Here is a 22166-nt window from a genome sequence, read left to right on the forward strand (position 1 = left end):
ATAAATGTGATACATCACATAGACAAAATGAAAGTTAAAAATCACATGATCATATCAATGGATGCAGGAAAAGCATTGGACAAAAATCCAGCAGAATTTTTTAAAATATATTTTTTATTGATTTAAGAGAGGAAGGGAGAGGGAGAGAGAGATAAAAACATCAATGATGAGAAAGAGTCATTGATTGGCTGCCTCCTGTAACACCCACACCCCCTCACTGGGGATGGAGCCCACAATTCGGGCATATGCCCTGAGTGGGAATTGAACCATGACCTCCTGGTTCATAGGTCAATACTCTATCACTGAGCCATGCCAGTGGACCAGCACACTTTTTAAAAATATATATTTTATTGATTTTTTACAGAGAGGAAGGGAGAGGGAGAGTTAGAAATATCCATGAGAGAGAAACATCCATCAGCTGCCTCCTGCACACCCCCTACTGGGGATGTGCCCGCAACCCAGGTACATGCCCTTGACCAGAATCCAACCTGGGACTCTTCAGTCCACAGGCCGATGCTCTAGCCACTGAGCCAAACCGGTCAGGGAGGACCAGCACACTTAAAAAAAAAAATAAAAACTCTCAGTAAAGTGGGAATAGAAGGATCATACCTCAACATAATAAAGACCATTTTTGACAAACCTACAGCCAATATAATACTCAATAAGGAAAAATTAAAAGCATTTTTCTTATGAGCCAGAACGAGACAGGGATGTCCACTTTCATCACTCTTATTCAACATAGTACTGGAAGTCCTAGCCACAGCCATCAGACAAGAAGAAGAGATAAAATGCATATAAATTGGAAAGGAGGAAGTGCAATTATTATTATTTGCTGATTATATGGTATTGTACATAGAAAACCTTAAATACTTCACAAAAAATGACTGGACTTAATAAATTGATTTGGTAAAGTAAGAGGATACAAAATCAACATCAAGAAATGGATGGCATTTTTATACACCAATAATAAACTCTCAGAAAGAGAAACTAAAACAACAATAACAACAACAATCCCATTTACCATTGCAACAACAAAAAAATAAGATACCTAGGAATAAACAACCAAGGATGTAAAAGACCTGTATAAGAAAACTATAGGACATTGAAAAAAGTATTAGAAGAAGATACAGCTCTGGCTGGTTTGGCTCAGTGGATAAAGCATCGGCCTGTGGACTCAAGGGTCCCAGGTTTGATTCCAGTCAAGGGCATGTACCTTGGTTGTGGGCACATCCCCGGTGGGGGGTATGCAGGAGGGAGCTGTTCGATGTCTCTCTCTCATCGATGTTTCTGACTCTCTATCCCAATCCCTTCCTCTCTGTAAAAAATCAATAAAAAATACATTTAAAAAAAGAAGATACAAACAAATGGAAATATATACCATGTTCATGGATTGGAAGAACTAAATCATTAAATTTTCTATACAACCCTAAGAAATCTATAGATTCAATGCAATCCCTATTAAACTACCAATGACATACTTCACAGAACAAGAAGAAATACTCCAAAAATTTTATATGGAACGATAAAGGACCCCCAAATACTAGTAGCTTCATAAATCTTGAGGAAAAAAAGTTGGAGGGATCACAATACCAGATATCAAACTATACTACAAAGCCATTATAACCAAAACAACCTGGCACTGGCACAAGAACAGGCATATAGATGAATGTATCAGAACAGAGACCCCAGAAATAGACCCTAACCATTATGGTCAAATAATATTTGACAAAGGAGGCAAGAGCATACAATGGAGTAAAGGCTGTCACTGGAAACTGCACAGACACATGCAAAAAGATGAAAATAGTCCTCCAACTTATACCACACTGAAGAATAAATTCAGAATGGATAAAATACTTAATTTTAAGACATTAAACCATAAAAACCTTAGAAGAAAACATAGGCAGTAAAATTTCAAATATCTCACGTAGCAGAATTTTTTTCTGAGACATCTCCTAGGTCAGGAGTAATATGGAAGAAATAAAAAATGGGACTACATCAAAATAAAAAGCAAAAGAAACCACCATCAAAATCAAAAGGGAATCCACTGTATGGAAGAACATATTTGCCAATGATACATCTGATAAGGGGTTAATATCCAAAATATATTAAGTATTCATACAAATCAACAACAGAAAGACAAGCAATCCAATTTTTTTAAAAAAAATGGGCAGAGGAACTGAATTGACATTTCTCCAAAGAGGACATACAAATGGCCAAGAGACACATGAAAAATTGTTCAAAGTCACTAAACATCAAAGAGATGCAAATTAAAACCACAATTAGATGGTTTTAATCTGTCACAATGGCTATCATCATTAAATCAACAAATAGCAAGTGCTGGTGGTGATACATAGAAAAGGAAATAATAGTTCACTGCTGGTGGGAATGCAGACTGGTGCAGCCACTATGGAAAACAGTGTGGCGTTTCCTCAAATAATTAAAAATGGAACTTCCGTTTGACTCAGGGATCTAACTTCTGGGACTATATCCTAAAAACCCAGAAACACCAATCAGAAAGAGTAGATGCACCCCTATGTTCATAGCAGCATTATTTACAATAGCTAATATCTGAAAACATCCCAGGTGCCCATCTGTAGATGAATGAATAAAAAAAGCTGTGGGATATTTACACAATGGAATACTAAGCAGTTCTAAAAAGAGCAATCTTTTATCCATTGGGGCAGCATGAAGGTATTTGTAGGCTATTATGCTAAGTGAAATAAGCCAATCCGAGCAAGGCAAATATCACATGATCTCACTTATTTGTGGAATCTAATAAACAAAATGAATTGATGAACAAAATAAGACCCAAAGTATGGAGGCATGGAACAGACTGACATACCTTGATGTGGGGATGGGGGGAATGAGAAGATATAAACCAAAGAACTTACATACTTATATGTATAGCCCATGGACACAGGCAATAGGGTGGTAAGACCTAGGGTATGGGTAGGGGTAGGGGTAGGGGGATTAAGGGGGTGAAAATGGGAGACATCTGTAATACTATCCACTATATATATATCTTGGTAAAAATATTCTTCTTTGAAGAAATTGAACCATTTCCTCAAGATGAAAACTTGAGGAATATGAGAGAAATACATATCATATGTTTTGATAGAGGTGAGTGATTAAAAATGCAGGAGCAGGTTTTAAGTAGATTAGAGATATTATTGGTATGGCATATTATTTCGGAGCAAGCTTTTAGTGGCAAAAGACTATGAAATATACACCTTGGATGTAAGAGCAATTTTGTAAAGTATGCTGATGAGAAGAGAAAGTTGAAAAGCCAGTGCTCCTGCAAACTCACCTCTAATGAACAATGAAATAATAGTGATTCATTCATTATCTGTTGGTATCAAGTTCAGGAAATTCATAAGCTGATATAGGGCCCAAAATAAATGAACGAAAAGCACCAGTTCTCTCAGTGTGCAGAGATTGAAAAGCTGTTATCACTGAAAACCTGACTGTGCAGTGGGGTAAATAATAAATTACAAAGCTGCCGACTCAGGGATGAGAGCCCATCTTCCTATCAAGGCAAAGCAAATGGGTGGCTGAAGGGAGAGTAGTGTAATTTTATAAGATAGCCCTGGGAATATAAAATTGAGGAACTCTATATGAATGGAGGTGACAGACTGCTATGTGTATGAATTAAATTATAATAGCCGCACAGAACTTAAGGCTATTTTTAGTCAGGTGGAGCAAAAGGCTACAGTGCACCTGTACCATTTCTGGGAGAAAATATTTGCACATAACAAACGCACATGTGCAAATGCAGAGTTGATAATCAGTGTAGCATATTTTCATCTTATCTTAGTTATCACATGTTGCTTAGGGAACAAGCAAGCATTCTGGAAAGTCATTTGAAACCTTTGCTCTTTATTCCCCATGGGGCAAAACTAACATTCTTTAACTGTCTCAGTGCTCTAATCTGCAGCTTTACCCCTTCCTGCATTAAGGGATTTGGATTTCATGCTCAGAGAGAGCCAAGGAAGAAGGGAATTATTCAGAATTTGGAAAAACAAGGAAGCTTCAATTAATGGGCTGCTGGCAAGAAACCTCTGCAGTGCACATTTTACTCCTACATACATTTTGTTCGAGCACACACACACACCCATGCATATGATATCTTTTACCTTTTAAAAAGAGGCTCGCCGAAACTGGTTTGGCTCAGTGGATAAAGCGTCGGCCTGCGGACTGAGGGGTCCCGGGTTCGATTCCGGTCGAGGGCATGTACCTGGGTTGCGGGCACATCCCCAGTAGGAGATGTGCAGAAGGCAGCTGCTCGATGTTTCTCTCTCATCGATGTTTCTAACTCTCTATCCTTCTCCCTTCCTCTCTGTAAAATATCAATAAAATATATTTTAAAAAAATTTAAAAAGAGGCTCACACTTCAGTAATAACAGAATGTCTTTGAACAGATTTCAATATGTGCTATGTCTTAGCAGTTTAAAGGTAACAAAGGGGAAGTATGCAAATCCAATTTCAGAAACAAAGACGTACTGACATATTTGGTAAAGGCAAGTCCAATTTGAAAACTAGTCTTTCCCCCAGTGTGTTGCAGACCTAATTAAACTTAAGTTTACTTGAGCAGGAAAATAAATATTCATGCTTAATATATGTGTGTGGAGGAGGTATGGGATTCTCACATTTGGATTCTCTCTTGGAAGTGGGGGGAGACAGAATAGGTTATTTCAAAGGGAGTTGAAACTTTGTTCCGTTTCCTTTAATGATGGAATGATGATAGTTCTTGGTTCTTAGCCAGATTCTAGGGCAACTACTGGAAAAATAATTATAGAATACATAATAATATAACATCCTTGGAATTCATAGATCTTCCTTCCCTACAGAATGGTTTTATTGTTTCACTTTCTTACAAGAGCATCAAGTGAAGGAGGTACAGATTTCCAGGAAATAGATTTGGGAAAATATTTCTGATTATATAATATATTTTATTATGAGAACATTGAGCAAATGTCATGTTTTAATAAACATTTGTGTTGTTAAAGGCAATTAGAAAAGCTGGAGAATTAATGAGTTTGAAAAGTGAACAGAGACCACCTTTCCTGTGCTATATTGTCATCTTCAGTGAAGTTGTGTCATCTATTGCTCTACTAGGCCTGTCGATTTTGCATTACAGCCATCTCTACATAGAAAAACTGTCCTAAGTTCCAAGCAATAGATAAAGTTTTATTTGAAAATAAAACACCAAGATTATTGAAATTACTAAGTGCATTTCTGGATATATGAAGTTGATACTTCAGAATCTATCATTGAAAATATGGAGATCAAAGACTTGAAGATAGGCTGTTCTTAAAATTATGCTGCCTTTATGCCCCAACTGGTTTGGCTCAGTGGATAGAGCGTCAGCCTGCAGACTGAAGAGTCTCAGGTTCGATTCCGGTCAAGTGCATGTACCTTGGTTGCGGGCACATCCACAGTAGGGGGTGTGCAGGAGGCAGCCGATCAATGTTTCTCTCTCATCAATGTTTCTAGCTCTCTATCCCTCTCCCTTCTTCTCTGTAAAAAATCAATAAAATATATTTTTAAAAAATTATGTTGCCTTTAATTTGAATCCTGAGGGTGGCTATATCTTTCAAAGAGGAAAATGTTAGCAAACGTTGAACAAGCAACTAGAGAACATGACAGGCAATGGGCTGCCTTAATAAGAACAAAATGATAAGCAGGAGGAAAGCTTAAATATTGCAATGATAGAAAGAAATATTAAGCTAGTACAGCAAAAACAAAACACACTAAAAGCAACTGCTTTTTATTTTTTGTATCAGAACCATGATTAAAAGTGAAAAAAGTAAATATACCAAAAGCTGTACATTAGGTGAATAAAGAGATGTTACCTGGAGGAATGGATATGTCCAAATAAATTAGCGGCATAATTTAAAGGAAAATTAACCATATTTTTGAAGAATATGAAACTTCTTGAAGTTGACAAGTTATGACTTGGTGGCCATGTTCACTGAGTAGTATTTGTTATTCATTTCTGGGTTTCTGACATTTCTTTTTAAGATGCTTCCATACTGAAGTAGTATCTCTGCACAGTGATCTTCTATTTTACATTAGTTGTTCTGGCCTTTGAAGCCACAGATCTGTTTATGAGGTAGGGAATACTCTAAAAGGCAACTTGCAGGATGATTGCTGTATAAAAAAGCTAAGCTTGAAATAAAGCCTATTAATGCCACTGATTTAGCAGGAATGTCCCCACTTTGTTCAGTACACACATTTGCTTTTTGAATACATTCCACCAAGAATTTTTCTCTACTTTGGTGTTATAATCTATTCCGTTATTAATTTGACACCAAATGTTGCTAATTCTCACAGAAATGCCTGAAATTTAGGGGAAAGTCTGTCTTTTTAGCTGCCTTACTGGAATTATGATCTGCCAGTTAGCGGGAAGAATGATTACATTGGGAAAATGGATGAATATTTTAGCTGGTTAAATACAATTATTGAAATAAAATGAGATTTTACATAAATGAGAATAGGCAGAATTTGATTGTTATTCTTGTTTTAATTTCAGGAAAGGCATTTACCATGCTTTCCTATATTTTTTGATTTATTATAAATTTCTTCTCTCACTATCAGGAACAAAAGAACAGATAATTTTGGAGGTAGTTTTTAATGATTTATCACCATTTCAAACTCAGTACACCAAATAAATTTCTACATCAGGTATAGAAAACAGGCAATTGACTTTTTTATGATTAACTATTGAGCAACATTAAACGTAATATGCAGAAAACAGCTCTTTTTCTTTCTCTAAATATTGCCAAAGAGGTCTACTTAATAGCAATTATTCAAAGGCAGAGAGAATGAAACTCAAAAGCTTTAATGAAAAGAGAAACTGGAAACTATGCAGAAACTCCATTGCTTTATTTTGCCCACACACTGTCACATTTCTTCAGGACCAATGCCTTGGAACGCCTCCAGTTATGATTAACTACATGAAAAGTCAAGGCATCTGCCATCTATGTTCATATCACAATCATGCCTAGTCCAAGCAGAGTATAGACATGGGAGAGCATAATCAGATGCTCATATTTCTGTGAAAAGCTATAATGCAAAAGCATTTACATTTGAGAAAAAATCTCCAATTGAAAGTTTTGCAAATATTATAAAAACATAACAATACTGTGCATGTGTGTCTAAATTTTACCCATTAAAATAGCACATACTTTAATGCATGTGTCAATTGCAGTTGTAGCAGTACTATTTATTTGCAGTGATGTGAGAACTATTTCCACTTCTTTTTTAACCTCAGTTTTCGACAATGGAATAAAATATTTTTACATATTAAATATTTTATTAATATTTAATATCGTTATGAAATTTCAGGAGTTTTTAAAGGAATGGAAATAAAAAGACACTTTTAGGTTCACGACACTTTCAGGTTCAGGAAGTTGTGAAAATTTTAGGAGAATGTATGATCTTGAAATGATTACAGTTTACTTTTGAGAGTCATGAAAGCTCTTTAGTTTGAAAAAGTTTTATATTTTTAGTGAACACCCATTCTTGAGAGTCCCAGACTAAATGGAGCCAACATTGACTCTTCAGAAGTGCTTTTTTAAGCATAGTCTTTTCTGATCAGTGAATTTGCATCATAACAATTTAGTATTATGCATTTATGCATGTGCAAATGTCAACATATTCGTTTTCTGAGCCCAGCCAAAAATTATTGCCAATAACGATTTTCTCACTTTCTGGACAGGCCATATATTCTAATTGCACATGGCTTTAAATTATTTTAAAATATTTTATTTAAATGTAAATTCCAAATGGATTAAATGAGGAATTTTAAATATTGTTAGATATCTTAAATGTGCATTGGAAGTAAAGAATGCTAGGGATTAAGTAACCCATGTCTATCCTTGGCTACTAGTTCACTGGGGCCTGCTCTAGTCTTTATACATGATGCCAGGGAGGCCCTAGGAACAATGTGCTTTCCCAGTTTGTCTAGTCAGTAGGTTTAGTCTGGGTAACAAGGATAGTGACTCTCAGAGGAAAACTTGAGTGGCACTGTTTTCTCTGTAAATTATCAGATGTGTATTCTGATATATTTCACAATTTTACATTTGAGAAAAAAATCTCTAATTGAAAGTTTTGCAAATATTATAAAAACATAACAATACTTGGTTGATTGTTGACATTAATTTCAGTGAACAGACTGTGAACTTTCTCATTTTGCCTGATCTGTTTTCTTTCAAATCCTGTGCCAGCTGTCATCACACATGTTAGGCTCATAAAGTAGAATTTAGATCAAGACCATCTAAATGTGCAAAGTAGTGCTTAAAAGTTCCTTACATTAACTTTATATTAATAAACTCTATGCTTTCATGTGAGACACTGATCAATAGTCACTGGGATAACTTAAATGGTATTCTGATGTCATAAACTACCACTTTTAAAAACTACCAAATCTACCATTATTATCATCATGAACATATATTTACTGAGTGGATACCACTGTGTGTCTGATATCATATGAAGGAGCTTGGAGAACATATTCAATGATTACTCAAAATATACGTTTCTTCATGCAAATTAGAACTTCATGTGTATTAGGAACTGAATCAGAAGCACATATACTAAGCAATACTAAATAGTGAAATATCAGTATAAAATGAGAGTAGAGTGTTGTGGATATATTATCATAGTTTTATATGTTCTCTAAATATTTTGCACATTTATTTGGGGAGAAGTTATTGGTAGGTGTCCTGGGTCTGAGCAGACAGATGAGGAAGGGAAAAAGAATAGCAAATTAGGAAGTAAGCTGTAGGAGGGGAAAAGAAAAGGCCAAATAAGAGAAGGGTAGAACTACTATGCAGTGCAGGTTCCATCAGGACTTTCCTTTCTCTTTCCTGATAATGTATTGCTCATCCCTGCCAGACACAGACAGTCTCCCAGGAGCCACTTCTATGACTACTGCTTTTGATATCTATGTAACCGTCAAGTCAAATACTCTGTGGTATCAGTAGACAGAACAGGATGGAGGAGTGTTCTGACCACTATGGGAGCTTGTGCTCAGGGCAGAATTCTATTTTTATTTTATATCAAATCTGTGCCAGTCCTGAAAAGCATTTCCTTTTCTTAGATTTTTATAAACAATATCTGAAGACTTTATTGGGGGAGGGACAGCAAGTGTCATTGAAAGAGAATATTTACAAACTCTGGTTCAAATTCAGATTATACAACCATGAACAAATTATTTAAACTTGCTTAGCAACAGTGTCTTTATCTGAAAATGGTCAAGATATAATCAAGAATAACACATGCCTAAGAGAGTGATCATTAGGATTTATCATAATAATATACAATGTCAAATCTAGAGCATAGAATAGAATGCAAACAAAGTAAATAATAGTTCTACCACATGGGTTTTGATATATAAGTATCTTTAGATAATTGGTGAATTAATCACTTAATATTTACACATGTGATGTGATAATGGCTACATTTTGGTTTCTCTCATGAATAAATATTTTACTTATAATTTTAAAAAGGTAAATATGGCCGAACCGGTTTGGCTCAGTGGATAGAGCGTCGGCCTGCGGACTCAAGGGTCCCAGGTTCGATTCCGGTCAAGGGCATGTACCTTGGTTGCGGGCACATCCCCAGTAGGGGGCGTGCAGGAGGCAGCTGATTGATCTCTCTCATCGATGTTTCTAACTCTCTGTCCCTCTTCCTTCTTCTCTGTGAAAAATCAATAAAATATATTTAAATTTTAAAAAGGTAAATATGAAGATGATAGGTTTTGATTAATTCTGATGATTTTTTTTTCCTGAGGTGAACCAGAGAGGATGAGATCAAAAGATCATGAATATTTTGTATCACCAAATGAATTAGCCAACTAAAAAAAAATTGAGGAGTATTATATTAAACTAGAGGCCCGGTGCACGGATTGATGCACCAGTAGGTTCCCTTGGCCTAACCTGCAGGGATTGGGCTGAAAATGGCTCTCTGACATCCTCTGAGGGGTCCCAGATTGCGAGAGGGCACAGGCCAGGCTGAGGGACTCCACTGGTGCACAATGGAGGGGAGGGACCGTAGGAGGGCTCCAGAGCGTGTTTGGCCCATCTCACCCAGTCCCCATCCACCAGACCCCAGCAGCAAGCTAACCTACTAGTTGGAGCGTCTGCCCCCTTGTGGTCAGTGCTTGTCATAGAGACTGTTCGAATGAACCATCAGACACTTAGCATATTAAGCTTTTATTATATAGGATGATCACACTCGAAAATAGAGGTTTGCATTTTTATTCCTGGTACTATACTGTAGGAATAAAAAAAACTCTCCTCAAAATTGAGTGACATCAAAATCAAACATTACTCTAAATATGGCTTTGAAAATATCTGTGGTATGTGGACACAAAATGTACTGATTTCTGTATTAGGTCAATAATATGTTTACACTGTAGACATTGACATGCTTAGTCTCAGGTCCACGTTTCATTGCAATCATGATCTGAGAAACTGTCCACACTTTTTATTGTTTAATTTTTTAATTAAACATCCTTTAGAATGCTTGGTTATTGGTTAGACTTGAAACTATTTTCTTATGATAGTTCTCATTCATTTTTATTTGTAAATAGTATTGCAAATATTTTAGAATTACTGATTATTTTCTATGTAGTTTTGAGGAAGTTATTGCAACCTTCTTAGGCCTCACTCTCTTCTTATGTCAGAGGGGCAGACTAAATAATTTTTCAACTCTGTCATTTTATAATTTGACATTTTTAAGTTTAATTTTGCAATTGCCTCAGAATAACACTTGGTCAGGATGGAATAGTCCAAGAAACTGTTGAAAACAATTCAAACAGCAATAATGCTTTTTGGAAGCCATTTGAAAATTATAGAGGAGAATATAATCATAAGATATTATTAAACTTTAATCACTTTAATTTTAGAAATAAACAGATTAAACACAAGGCTTGAATGTGCTTGAGATTTAACTGCCACTTTTGGGATTCCAGCATTTTTTTCCCATACTTAATCTCCAACAGGCATAACAGTCTATGGTAATAATAGTAGTTGTAGTAGTAATGGTAGTAGTAGCAATACCTGCACTATTAATTGAACACCCACTGTGTGACATGTATCTATAAATTTATATCTGTCTGTCTATATATACAGTTATGTCTTAAATTGCAAAGTGGATATCATTGGCCCCAGGATACTGATGGAGAAGAAATACAAGGTCATACAGATAGGTAACTTGCTTAAGTCTTAAACTTAGTCAACATCAGATCTGAGATTCTGGCGCCAAGTTTTGACTTCAAGGCCTGCTTCTAAACACTCTGCCTTGAGGCAATTGACTGTCTCCTTTCCTTATTTATTACTTCCCCTCTTATTCCTGCAACTTGTTTGTTTGTTTGTTTGTTTGTTTTAAATGACTGTTTTTAAAAAGTACTGGAAAAAAACAAAGTTTGAGGCTTAAGACTCTAGCAGGTCTTGCATTGGTAAAATGCTGAGTTATGAAAATATAAACTGCAACAAATTCACAGATTATATTTTCTTATATGTTGGTAACATTTGGATGTTTTTTGTACTCTGCTACCTTTTAGCTATATTTTTCAAGAAAACAGTCTTAAACATGCTTAATATGCTTAGAAAAAAATGACAAGCTATTGTTTCAGTAAGCATAATTTAAAGGGAAGTGTGTTTAGTTCCAAGTGTGAGCACGTAGACACATTCACATTTTATTATTCTTTTGCTTCTGGATAGGCCTGGCCCAGATCTGCTGATTGAACTTTTATGTTTCCCAATTTATAAAATATTTACCAAAGGCATAATGGACCTTTTACAGATGATATGTCAGGCTGGTTGAGACATTGGTTCATGGAAGATAGCTTCTGTCTGTCAGAACTGTGATTGTGGACAATGAGCTTTGTTTCTGCCAAAAGTCTGAATTCTAATTTCAATTGAAAAAGTTAAATTGGAAATGAAGATTTTTTATCGTTCTGACACTGAACTTGATCTTTAATACTCACACATGGTGGAAGATTAGATATTTCAAAAAATTAGTCAGAGTAAATTCAAACAATAAATATTTATTATAATTGGATAAAAACTAATATTGTATGGAGGAATTAAATATCTCTTGAATATTCCAGGAACTGTTTATACACATTAAGATAAGGAAAACTATCAGTTTTTTAGTTTAAAAAATATTATTGTTTGGAAGCCTGAGAGAGGGAAAATACTGTGACACTGTCCTTAAAGTGTGAAGGTTCAAGGTGGCTTTCATTCCTCTTTGATGGGTTCAGTTTGGGACAAACATAATTGGCTACTATTTTTTCTTCCCTTCCCTTTTCCCCGTCTTTTTTTCCCTCATGATTTTCTTTTCCACTCTTTTCATCCATTCACACAACAACCCCTTTTTCTTAACCCTTACTATGACTCAGTCACCAAGTTGTTGGTGGTGATCTGAAACGAAAACAAAACAAAATACTGCCCTTAAGTAGTTCTATGTACCATGCTACCATCTCATTCAATCATTAGCAAATATGCTAATTATAAATGTGTCTACGTTGCTAACAAATTCTAAATTTTAGTCTCGAATGTTTGCTAACCTAAGTACTTAAAAATATCATATTGCACTGAGTCAAAAAGGGTTATTAATTTTCTATTTAAAAATAAAGTTTTTGGGAAATTGTATAAGTTGTCTTCTTTGACTTATCTCTCCCTTCCCTTCCCTAGTCCCTGGATGTCTAATGCTCTTTCCCTTCCTCTTCTTATTTTGAGTCACTAAAAGGCTAACAACATAGGAGGTCACTGTGATCATGGTAGAAAATATAATTGGTGTTAAAAAATATATATTTGTGTGAGAATATAAATCATTTACTTGCATTGCTTTCAGCCTTGACTATCTCGGTTTCTAATGTAAGAAGGGTAGTTAATATATTTTACTTGCTATTAAATAACAAACTTGTTCTTATTAGACAGAAAGCCTTGAATATAAGACTTTCCTTTTTAACATAGTGCTGACCACTATATTGCCTAATAATAGATAAGTATAATTAAATCCCATTAATTTGAAACACAAGGGATTATGAAAGATGGACTCTGAATTAAGTAGATTATCTATTATTTTATTTAAGAATAGGGCTTGTGGTTAGCTAGAAAATTATAGTTGTTCAACAGATACTATTGACTGAACTTGAATGATATTTTATGTTGTAATAAACTATGTAACAATGCATAGAATTAAGACACTAAACATCTGATAATTTTGAATGTAACTGTAGCGCCACAGTAATGCCCTATTTCCACATAAATGAATAATCCTAAAGATGAAGAATGCTGGAGATTTAAAGCAATTCAGTTTAAAATTCATGAAAATCACCTTATTTCAACACATGTTGAGGTAGTAATAAGAAGGTAGTATGTTGCGTTGAACAAATTGGGATTACTACACTAATCAGCATTCATTTAGTACAGATAGGGGCACTACATTTATTTAAAACTTCAAAACACTTTCAGGTAAGAGATCTTATAAAATAATTGATTGTCAGAAGGCTGCATATCTAGAAATTATGCCATTGGTTGCATAGTCCTGCATATTTTTTTCATTTTATTGTTCTTTTGCTTCTGGAAAGGCCTGGCCCAGATCTGCTGATTGAAGTTTTATGTTTCCCAATTTATAAAATATTTACCAAAGGCATAATGAACTTTTTACAGATGATATGTCAGGCTGGTTGAGACATCGGTTCATGAAAAATAGCTTCAAAAGAAATGTCAAACATGACAATTTCTTACTTGGCCATAGATGGTGTAGCTGAACGACAGACCTCAAAGTTGTCAGTGTGCTGCGCTTTCTCTATGGAAAACAGTGTTTAAAACAACTTTCCAAACTTAGCTTATTTCCCTTCATACTTATTTGACTCATTCAACCATGAATTGTTATTTATTGGAGTATTTGTTGTTTATGGGATTCAAACAAAAGCTGTTTACTGAAATTTAAAAGAACAAAAGTCCAGGTGTTTGAGGAGGCAAGACATATCTGTTTAACAGACAGCTCAGCAATTGTAAGAAAATTATTCACAACCTGAATGCAGTACAATCTCTCCAAAACACTGTTCTCAATTCACATATTTTGAAAAGAGAAAGTGAATTCTGTGCTGTCTTCAACTCTTACTGTACCTTTGAACAAATGAGGTGTTTCTAAAATTAAAAACAAACTAACCTTGCTTCTTGATGGAACCTGGATTGATGTCACTCTTATTTGCTTTTTATGGATTATGAACCCATCAGCCATGCATGTGGCTTCTGAAACAATGCTGAACTTTACCTATTGGTATTGAAACACCAAATATAAAGACAGAATTTATTTTGGGGGAGATACCTATTCTTCTCCTGAATTCTGATGCCTACTTTATTTATCTCTAAAACTGTGATATAAAAAGGAGAGAATAATTAATTAGTTCTTCCAATTGGCCAGTGGCAAAATTATCTTAGATGAAGGACACAAGAGATACCTCAATTTCATTTGAGGCTTAAAGTGGGTGGGATTTTAAAGGCTTTCTTCAATGGTAACACTGTTTTCTGTTTAACTTTTTAATTCTAATGTCACCTGACTGTCTTACATTTTCTCATATCATTATAACCTCAAATATATAACCTCACGTTTCTCCATGTAGTTACCTGTTTTGAGCAGTAAGTTTCAAGGATATTTGTGACCTAGAAGTAGATTTCCTTTGATTTATTATAGCTGTCACTTCTTGATTTTTTTGAGTGATTCTTGTTCTGGGAGGAATTGTCAATCGCTAAGGAATCTAATATTTTGTTTGTGAAACACATTGGCCAATATGGGAATAGATCCAATTACAATTGGATCCAATTAAAATATTATTTCTTTTTAATTTTTTAATCCTTCAAAAGCCATGTTTTGTCAGTTTTACCTGAATAGGTAGGCTCAATCATAAACTCAATGCATAGTATATTTATATTATATCCAAGTAGAATGATAGACATATAGATTCGTATTGTCCGAAACATTGCCTTCAACCAAACTCATGTTCACGTGATCTCAGACATGGAAAGGGAATCCAGAATATTTTTCAGTAAACTGTTTTAAGATTCTAAACCCTCAAAGTTTCTTCTCATTGCCTTAAGAGATCAGAGAAACCTAACATTTGTTAACTTGGAGACTCTCTTCCATATAACACCATTTATCTTAGTAATAAATCTAAAGAAAATCTCTTTTGAGATGTTTGTAAGAGAAAATACAAATACCTGGTAAAAATCTATTCTCTTTGTAGCTGAATGATACCCTAATTCTATTTGAGCTTATGTTTTATCTTAAGTATGGGCAGTTAGCTTCATTAAAATACAATTAATTCAGCTAATGTAACAATCTCTACTTTGTTCCTTGGCCATAGACTTTACTTGTAATCTTAATCAACCCTATCAAAATATGTTATAATTTTCAAAGGGATCCAGGAGATAATGTGGTTGGATAAGCACACTGCCTCTCTTTTACTTGAAGAAAAATTTGCAGTACTGATAGTTTCAGTTGTATAATTTCCTTATAATATTTATAAAAATCCACTCCATCCACTGTTGCAAAAGAAGTCTATCATAATGCATATATTCATTTGATAAGAAAATCATGAATACGAAAAAGCTTCCCCCTTTTAAAATTATCATATAGGGTCAATGAAGTCACTTTTCACCCACTGATGTCTTCAAAACATCTCCAAAGTTAGACACTCATGCTAATTCCCACGATGACTTTGCAATTGCTATTTGTGTCAATGGTATACTTAAGATAGCCATACTCAGCAAAAGAAAGGCATATTTTTCTTCCAAATCAAGGCCAGGCACTGTTTTACATTTCACCAAAATTGGTGTTGTAGGAGAAGAGTTATAGTGGCTATCAATCATTAGCAGCAGCCACCAGATCATATTAATTCTGATAGCTAAAACTGCCTTACCAATTGCAGGACTGTGAACATTGTGCTGTTTTCAAAAGTGTATGTATTTTAGATATTTCTTCATCTCTATTTCCAGTCTAAAGTGCTACAGAACCTTATAGTTTTTCCTAGAAGACATGTGATTTTACTAGGCTATCTCCTGTGCTTTTGTTAATTGACCCATTGGTTGTCAATCATAAATTACTCCACAGGTAAATAAGTAGTATTGTAGTACTTAGTCATGAAAGAACTTGAAGCCTACATAATTTCACTCTGATATCATTAAAGAAAGAAGCTTTATTCTTTTGTCTGCTTCTCTCTCTCTCTCTCTCTTTCAAAATTTGAAAGGCGGCAATGATATAGTAGAAGAAAACCTTACCCAGAAATGTTAAGGCTTATATTTTTGTATTGACTTGTTTGGAGGAGCTATGTATTGCTTGAGAATGGAATACACTTTTTTATTTTTAAATTTTATTATTGATTAAGTGATGACATATGTGTCCTTATCCCCACGTTAGCCCCCATCCCCCCCCTACTCATGCCCTCACCCCCTGTTGTCTGTGTCCATTGGTCAGGCCTATATGCTTGCATATAAGTCCTTTGGATGATCCCCCCCCCCTTGCCCCCACCCTCCCTTACCTTCCCTCTGAGGTTTGACGGTCTGATTGATGCTTCTCTGTCTCTGGATCTATTTTTGTTCATCAGTTTATGTTGTTCATTATATTCCATAAATGAGTGAAATCATGTGATATTTATCTTTCTCTGACTGGCTTATTTCACTTAGCATAATGCTCTCCAGTTCCATCCATGCTGTTGCAAATGGTAAGAATACACTTTTTTGAAAATTAGAAGAATTTTTCTTCTGCTGTTTCTATTCTGCTCAGACTGGCAAGTGCCTGTGGGGCATGGCATTTCAAACTGCTTGTGCTCCACTACTTGACTTTCTCCAGGTCTCTGATGCAAGTCTCAGGAAGCATCAGCAGCAGATTTTTGCAATGAAAGCAGTTGTGTCATTCTCTTCAGTTTGGTGGATTTGAGCCTCCAAATTGGTCAAACCCTTTGCTTAATTGATATGCTGAGTATCTCAGATTGTTCTAATTGATCTCAACCAAATTCCTTCCAGGAGGTCGGATCTATTGGCAAAGGAATTATTAGACTAAAAAATTTTCACTTTCTCATTCCTTTTCCAGTTTTATTACCTTGTAGCATGTGGCATAGCTAGAGAGGATTAAAGATTTTTAGTGCATTATTTTGTATATGATTTTGCTTTCTCATTTGCTTCACTCTGGACACAAGTGTCCTGGCCACCCTTTCCAATTGGGATCCAACTAATCAAGATATAATTTCCTTAGTAATCATTGGGTTGTAAGGAAAATTTCTACTTACATTATTTCAGATAAAAGGGGATTTGTTGAAAGAATACTATGGATAGTTTGATGAACTTTCATCCTTAGAGGCCAGTGGTCGGCAAACTCATTAGTCAACAGAGACAAATATCAACAGTACAACGATTGAAATTTCTTTTGAGAGCCAAATTTTTTAAACTTAAACTATATAGGTAGGTACATTGTTATTAACTTAATTAGGGTACACCTGCGCCGTGTCTCCCATCGCCTGACCGACCGACACCCCCCACTTCTTCTAACACCACTGTTATGCCCAGATTTCAGGATCCCCAAGAAACCACATCAGGGAGCCAGCCAGTCCGATGCAAAAGCATAAGAGTCTTTATTCGAGCTAGCTCGGCTCCCCCACCTTGCCGACGCAGCGACAGGAAGCAGAGAGAGAGAGAACTCTGTGTGGAGAGGGGTTATATAGGGGCTGTGGCCTGCCGATTGGCCAGGCACAAGTCGGTGTCTTGTTCCTGGGTGTGGCTAGCAGAGGCTTAGACTTCTGGGAAGAAGCTCCTTGCCAAGCATGTGGCCAAGGTAAGATGGAGCACTTACCCTGGGGCAAGATGGAGGGCGTAGCCCTTACCCTGGGGCAAGATGGAGGGCCTAGCCCTTACCCTGGGGCAAGATGGAGGGCCTAGCCCTCGCCCTTTCAACCACTTCTTCAAAATAGACTCGCCCAGGCCAAAAACCGACTTCTGCGCATGGGCCACAAAGTTTCGATTGCACTGTACGTGCGTGTCCGCATGTGGTATTTTGTGGAAGAGTCACATCTTAACAAATGGTCTGGTGGAAGGGAAAGAAACCATTTTAGCTTTAACAACTTCTATTGAAATAGGATTTTTCTTCTTAAAATTCCTCCATGGCTATCAAAAAGCCAAATCAAGATTAATTTATCTACTGTCCTGATGTTTGCATAAACACAACAAGAATGGTAACTGACTACCTTTGCTGGAATCTCATGGTTGAATCTTAATGTGCCCCGTAGGGCCAGGAAGCCGCGCCACCCAGCTGCCATCAGGCCCGCCTGCAGTATCTGCTGAGTTAGGTGAATCCCTCACCTGTAGCAACTCCACCTGAGCCCACGCTCTAGGCTTTAAGCCCATCTCAGTAGCCCTCCTACTTGTTGCGGCCCAGAGTGTGTGGGGGTTCCGCAGGAACGCAGAGGCATCCCTACTGCTCCCCTTCTACTCTTACCAACCGCCAATAATGGTAGGGCATGGGCCTGACGCTCCAGCGCCAGCCATCTTCAGGGCTTCCAAGCAGGATACCAGGCTTTCTTCGTGGCATTTTTACTGGCTTCAAGTCTTTAGAGCTCAGACAGGGCTCTTTAAAACATGATACTCCAGTCAAAGTTTTCCATTAATAAAACCACTATTAGGAACCAGTCTTATTGAATCTATGCAAAGAAATGTATTGCCATGACTTATTTAGCATTGCCAATATTTCAGAGGAATTATGTAAGGAGAAAAACATACTGATCTGCTCTAAGATTTTCTGATTTTTCCTTGCCAATTCCTTTTCATGGAGTTATAACAAAACAGTAACTATTGGCATTAAACTTTCTTTCTATGCATAACCATGCCTTAGACCTTCTATTCCAAACAGGCCTTTCCCAGCTTTCTACAGTTTGTACTACCCTGACATGGGCATGGTTACGCAGGCCTGCAAGACAATATACAGGCTGCCAACCATCAACTGTCCTCTCAACAGAGACCAAAACCTGATGGGCACCCTTCCCTGCCCAGTTGGGCACCTGCCCTCTTGGCAGCCAGACACCCTCTACTCTTGGGGTTCACCCCACACAGTCCCCTTCCAGGACAGCCAACATACATTCAAACCTGCAAGAGAATCAAAGGTCAATATAACATATCAATACAATGAAACATAATATTGGCATCATGGCCGCTTCGGGCAGCCAAATCCTACTAAAGTCTATTCTTGACCTTCCTATAAATTGTCCTTGTCTCTTTGGAGCCATGTCCATGAAGATGCAGGCATCATCTAAGTCTATTACACAGTATTGTGGGGGCTCCCAGCAGCAGGAGTGATCGCGAGCAATGTTACCAGCATCAGGCTGGTCAAGCACGCCGTAGCTTGAGCTTGAGCGGGTGGCCTTGATCTCGATCGACGCTCCATTTGGTGACGAAGTCTTCCCGGATCACGGATGGGTCCGCTGACCGGACGTGAGTGTGATGGACCCAGGTCGCTACGCCGTCTACCTTGAGAGCGGTGGGGGTCGTCAGCACCACAGTGTAGGGACCCTTCCAACGTGGTTCGAGGGTCTCCTGGCGGTGCCTTCTGTCGTGGACCCAATCTCCTGGTCTGTGCTGATGAGGAGTTGGGGTTGGGCTGGTCTCGTACAGATTCTAGGGCCCGTTGCCTTCCTTTCACAGGCAGGGGGAAGGGCCCATGAAATCTCTGCCCTGAGGAACTGTGAGCCCCACCCTTAAATGTCCCAATCAGACTAGGAAATCCACAAATACCTTTTAAATCTACCCCAGAATTTCAAAATCCCAACCCAGCACAGAATATCACATAGCAAATCAAAGTTCCCAGCAAACAAACAGACAGAGATGTTTACTAGTTAGGCGGGCCGATTCCACCTCTGACAGAGAGCAAGCGCCCTTAGGGAAAGATCCCAGCGGCCGCTCAGGGTACTTTGCTATCGATCAGAGCACTCAGCCTCAAAGAAATCAAGCCTGTGGTTGTTGTTTTTTTTTTTAGACACAAACAGAAATTTCACTAGCTAAACAATTTTCAATAAAGACAGATAACATTTCCCATTAAAAACTTTGAATCACCACAGGAGAAAACAAAACAAAACAGGAATAAACAAAAACACTTTTACACAGGCGCATGCCACATTTACAGCACAAAATACCAACAGATAACCTAGTTTGATTAACATATTATCTAGAGCCCGTGGGTAACCTGGGTTAAACTTAGGCATGTTATCTAAATTACAGTCCTGGGTCTCCAGAACACTGAGTTGATAAGTTAACTGGAGCCCTCTGATCCTGGGACAGCTATGCTGTCCCTCCCAGGCAAAGGAAAAATGTGCCCTCTAAGCCCAGTATGAAACCAGTTTCTACCTGAAATAATCATACTTTACTTTAGAAATTGGATTACTGCTATTAGTCCCTTTTAAAGACTTTGACATATTAAATAAATCCGAGAGGCAAGCACACTTCCTGCCCCATAAAACTCTGCCTTAAAGCTCCACCCTTGACTAAATCAGAGGGAGGGGCCTTTGCTGTTTCAAGATGGCGGCCCCCAGGGGAGCGGCAAGTCATGTGGCTGACATGGCGGCTGCCAAGTCATGCAGCCCAAAATGGTGGCTGTCTACACTTTTTTTTTGCAAATCAGGATCAATAAGCAAAGGCATTTAGTTACCAGAATTATACAAATTTTCCCAATTCAATCCGAACCTTAAACTTTTAGCTGGCAAGTCAAAATATTCAGCATTTCTCAATCAGTCTAGAATCTAGCTAGCATCCTTTTTTTGGGGGGGGGGGTAAATGATCAGTCTTGGGCTCCATCCTGCACATCTGCAAAGAGACTCTAGCTCAAAACTCTATCCAAAATCGGACAGTGCGTGCATTAGTTTTAAGCCAGCTTTTCTCTCTACACGTGCACAGAAATCCCAGACGCATTTACTTGGGGAGGGGGTGACCTGTTTTCACAGATCCTCACTCAGATGCCCACCTGACCAAAGTCGTGGAGCCACACAAAGGAGGGGAGAGGGCAGGTCCCCTCCCTCCACACTCACACACTTTCACCAGACATTCACTCAGAGTTTAAACAATAACAACTTCCCAACTCCTGAGGGAGCTCTACAGCCTCCCCCAATCTCCTTGAAATGATCAATCACAATATCCAAAGGAGCAGTCTGAGTCCGTCCCATAACATCCGTCCAGTAAGTCCACAGAAAACAGAAAAACACAGACACAGACAAACAGAGGGCCCCAAAGAACAGCCTTCCAACTCCATGGAAGCAACTAGACGATGGCCTTACGCCAAACCGGCGGGAGCGACCCGCCTCGTCTCAGATTGAGGGGGTTCCTACAGACCTTCCGACTCCGCAGAAGCAAAACTACACCCCTCCAGATGGAGGGTCAAGGCGTCCCCCGACTCCTCCTGCCCTTGATCCCCCTGTGCGTCCACTTAGATCATTGCGGGCGATTACAGATTTCAGAAGTGAGCTCACACAGAACAGATACAGAACAAGTCCCTGAACAGAGGCAGTATAAAACTGCCTAGGAATGCTTCTCTTCTACCTTTTTTAAAAGATGGGCCAGATTCGAACCCTTAGCCAGTCCGAGTTTTGATGGTGAGTACCATCTAGAAGCCATTCCTCCAGATACAGGAAAAGTCCCTTAGAGATAACATATATCACACAGAACAGAATACACAACACACAGACACTTACCGCGGCCAGTCAGACTCTACGGATTGGGGGGGGGGGGGGTCCCTCAATGGTTTTGGGGATCCCGGACGAGCCCCCAAATGTTATACCCAGATTTCAGGATCCCCAAGAAACCACATCAGGGAGCCAGCCAGTCCGATGCAAAAGCATAAGAGTCTTTATTCGAGCTAGCTCGGCTCCCCCACCTTGCTGACGCAGCGACAGGAAGCAGAGAGAGAGAGAACTCTGTGTGGAGAGGGGTTATATAGGGGCTGTGGCCTGCCGATTGGCCAGGCACAAGTCGGTGTCTTGTTCCTGGGTGTGGCTAGCAGAGGCTTAGACTTCCGGGAAGAAGCTCCTTGCCAAGCATGTGGTCAAGGTAAGATGGAGCACTTACCCTGGGGCAAGATGGAGGGCGTAGCCCTTACCCTGGGGCAAGATGGAGGGC

Source organism: Myotis lucifugus, unplaced genomic scaffold, assembly GCF_000147115.1.
Source record: "Myotis lucifugus unplaced genomic scaffold, Myoluc2.0 scaffold_13, whole genome shotgun sequence".
Taxonomy (NCBI): Eukaryota; Metazoa; Chordata; class Mammalia; order Chiroptera; family Vespertilionidae; genus Myotis; species Myotis lucifugus.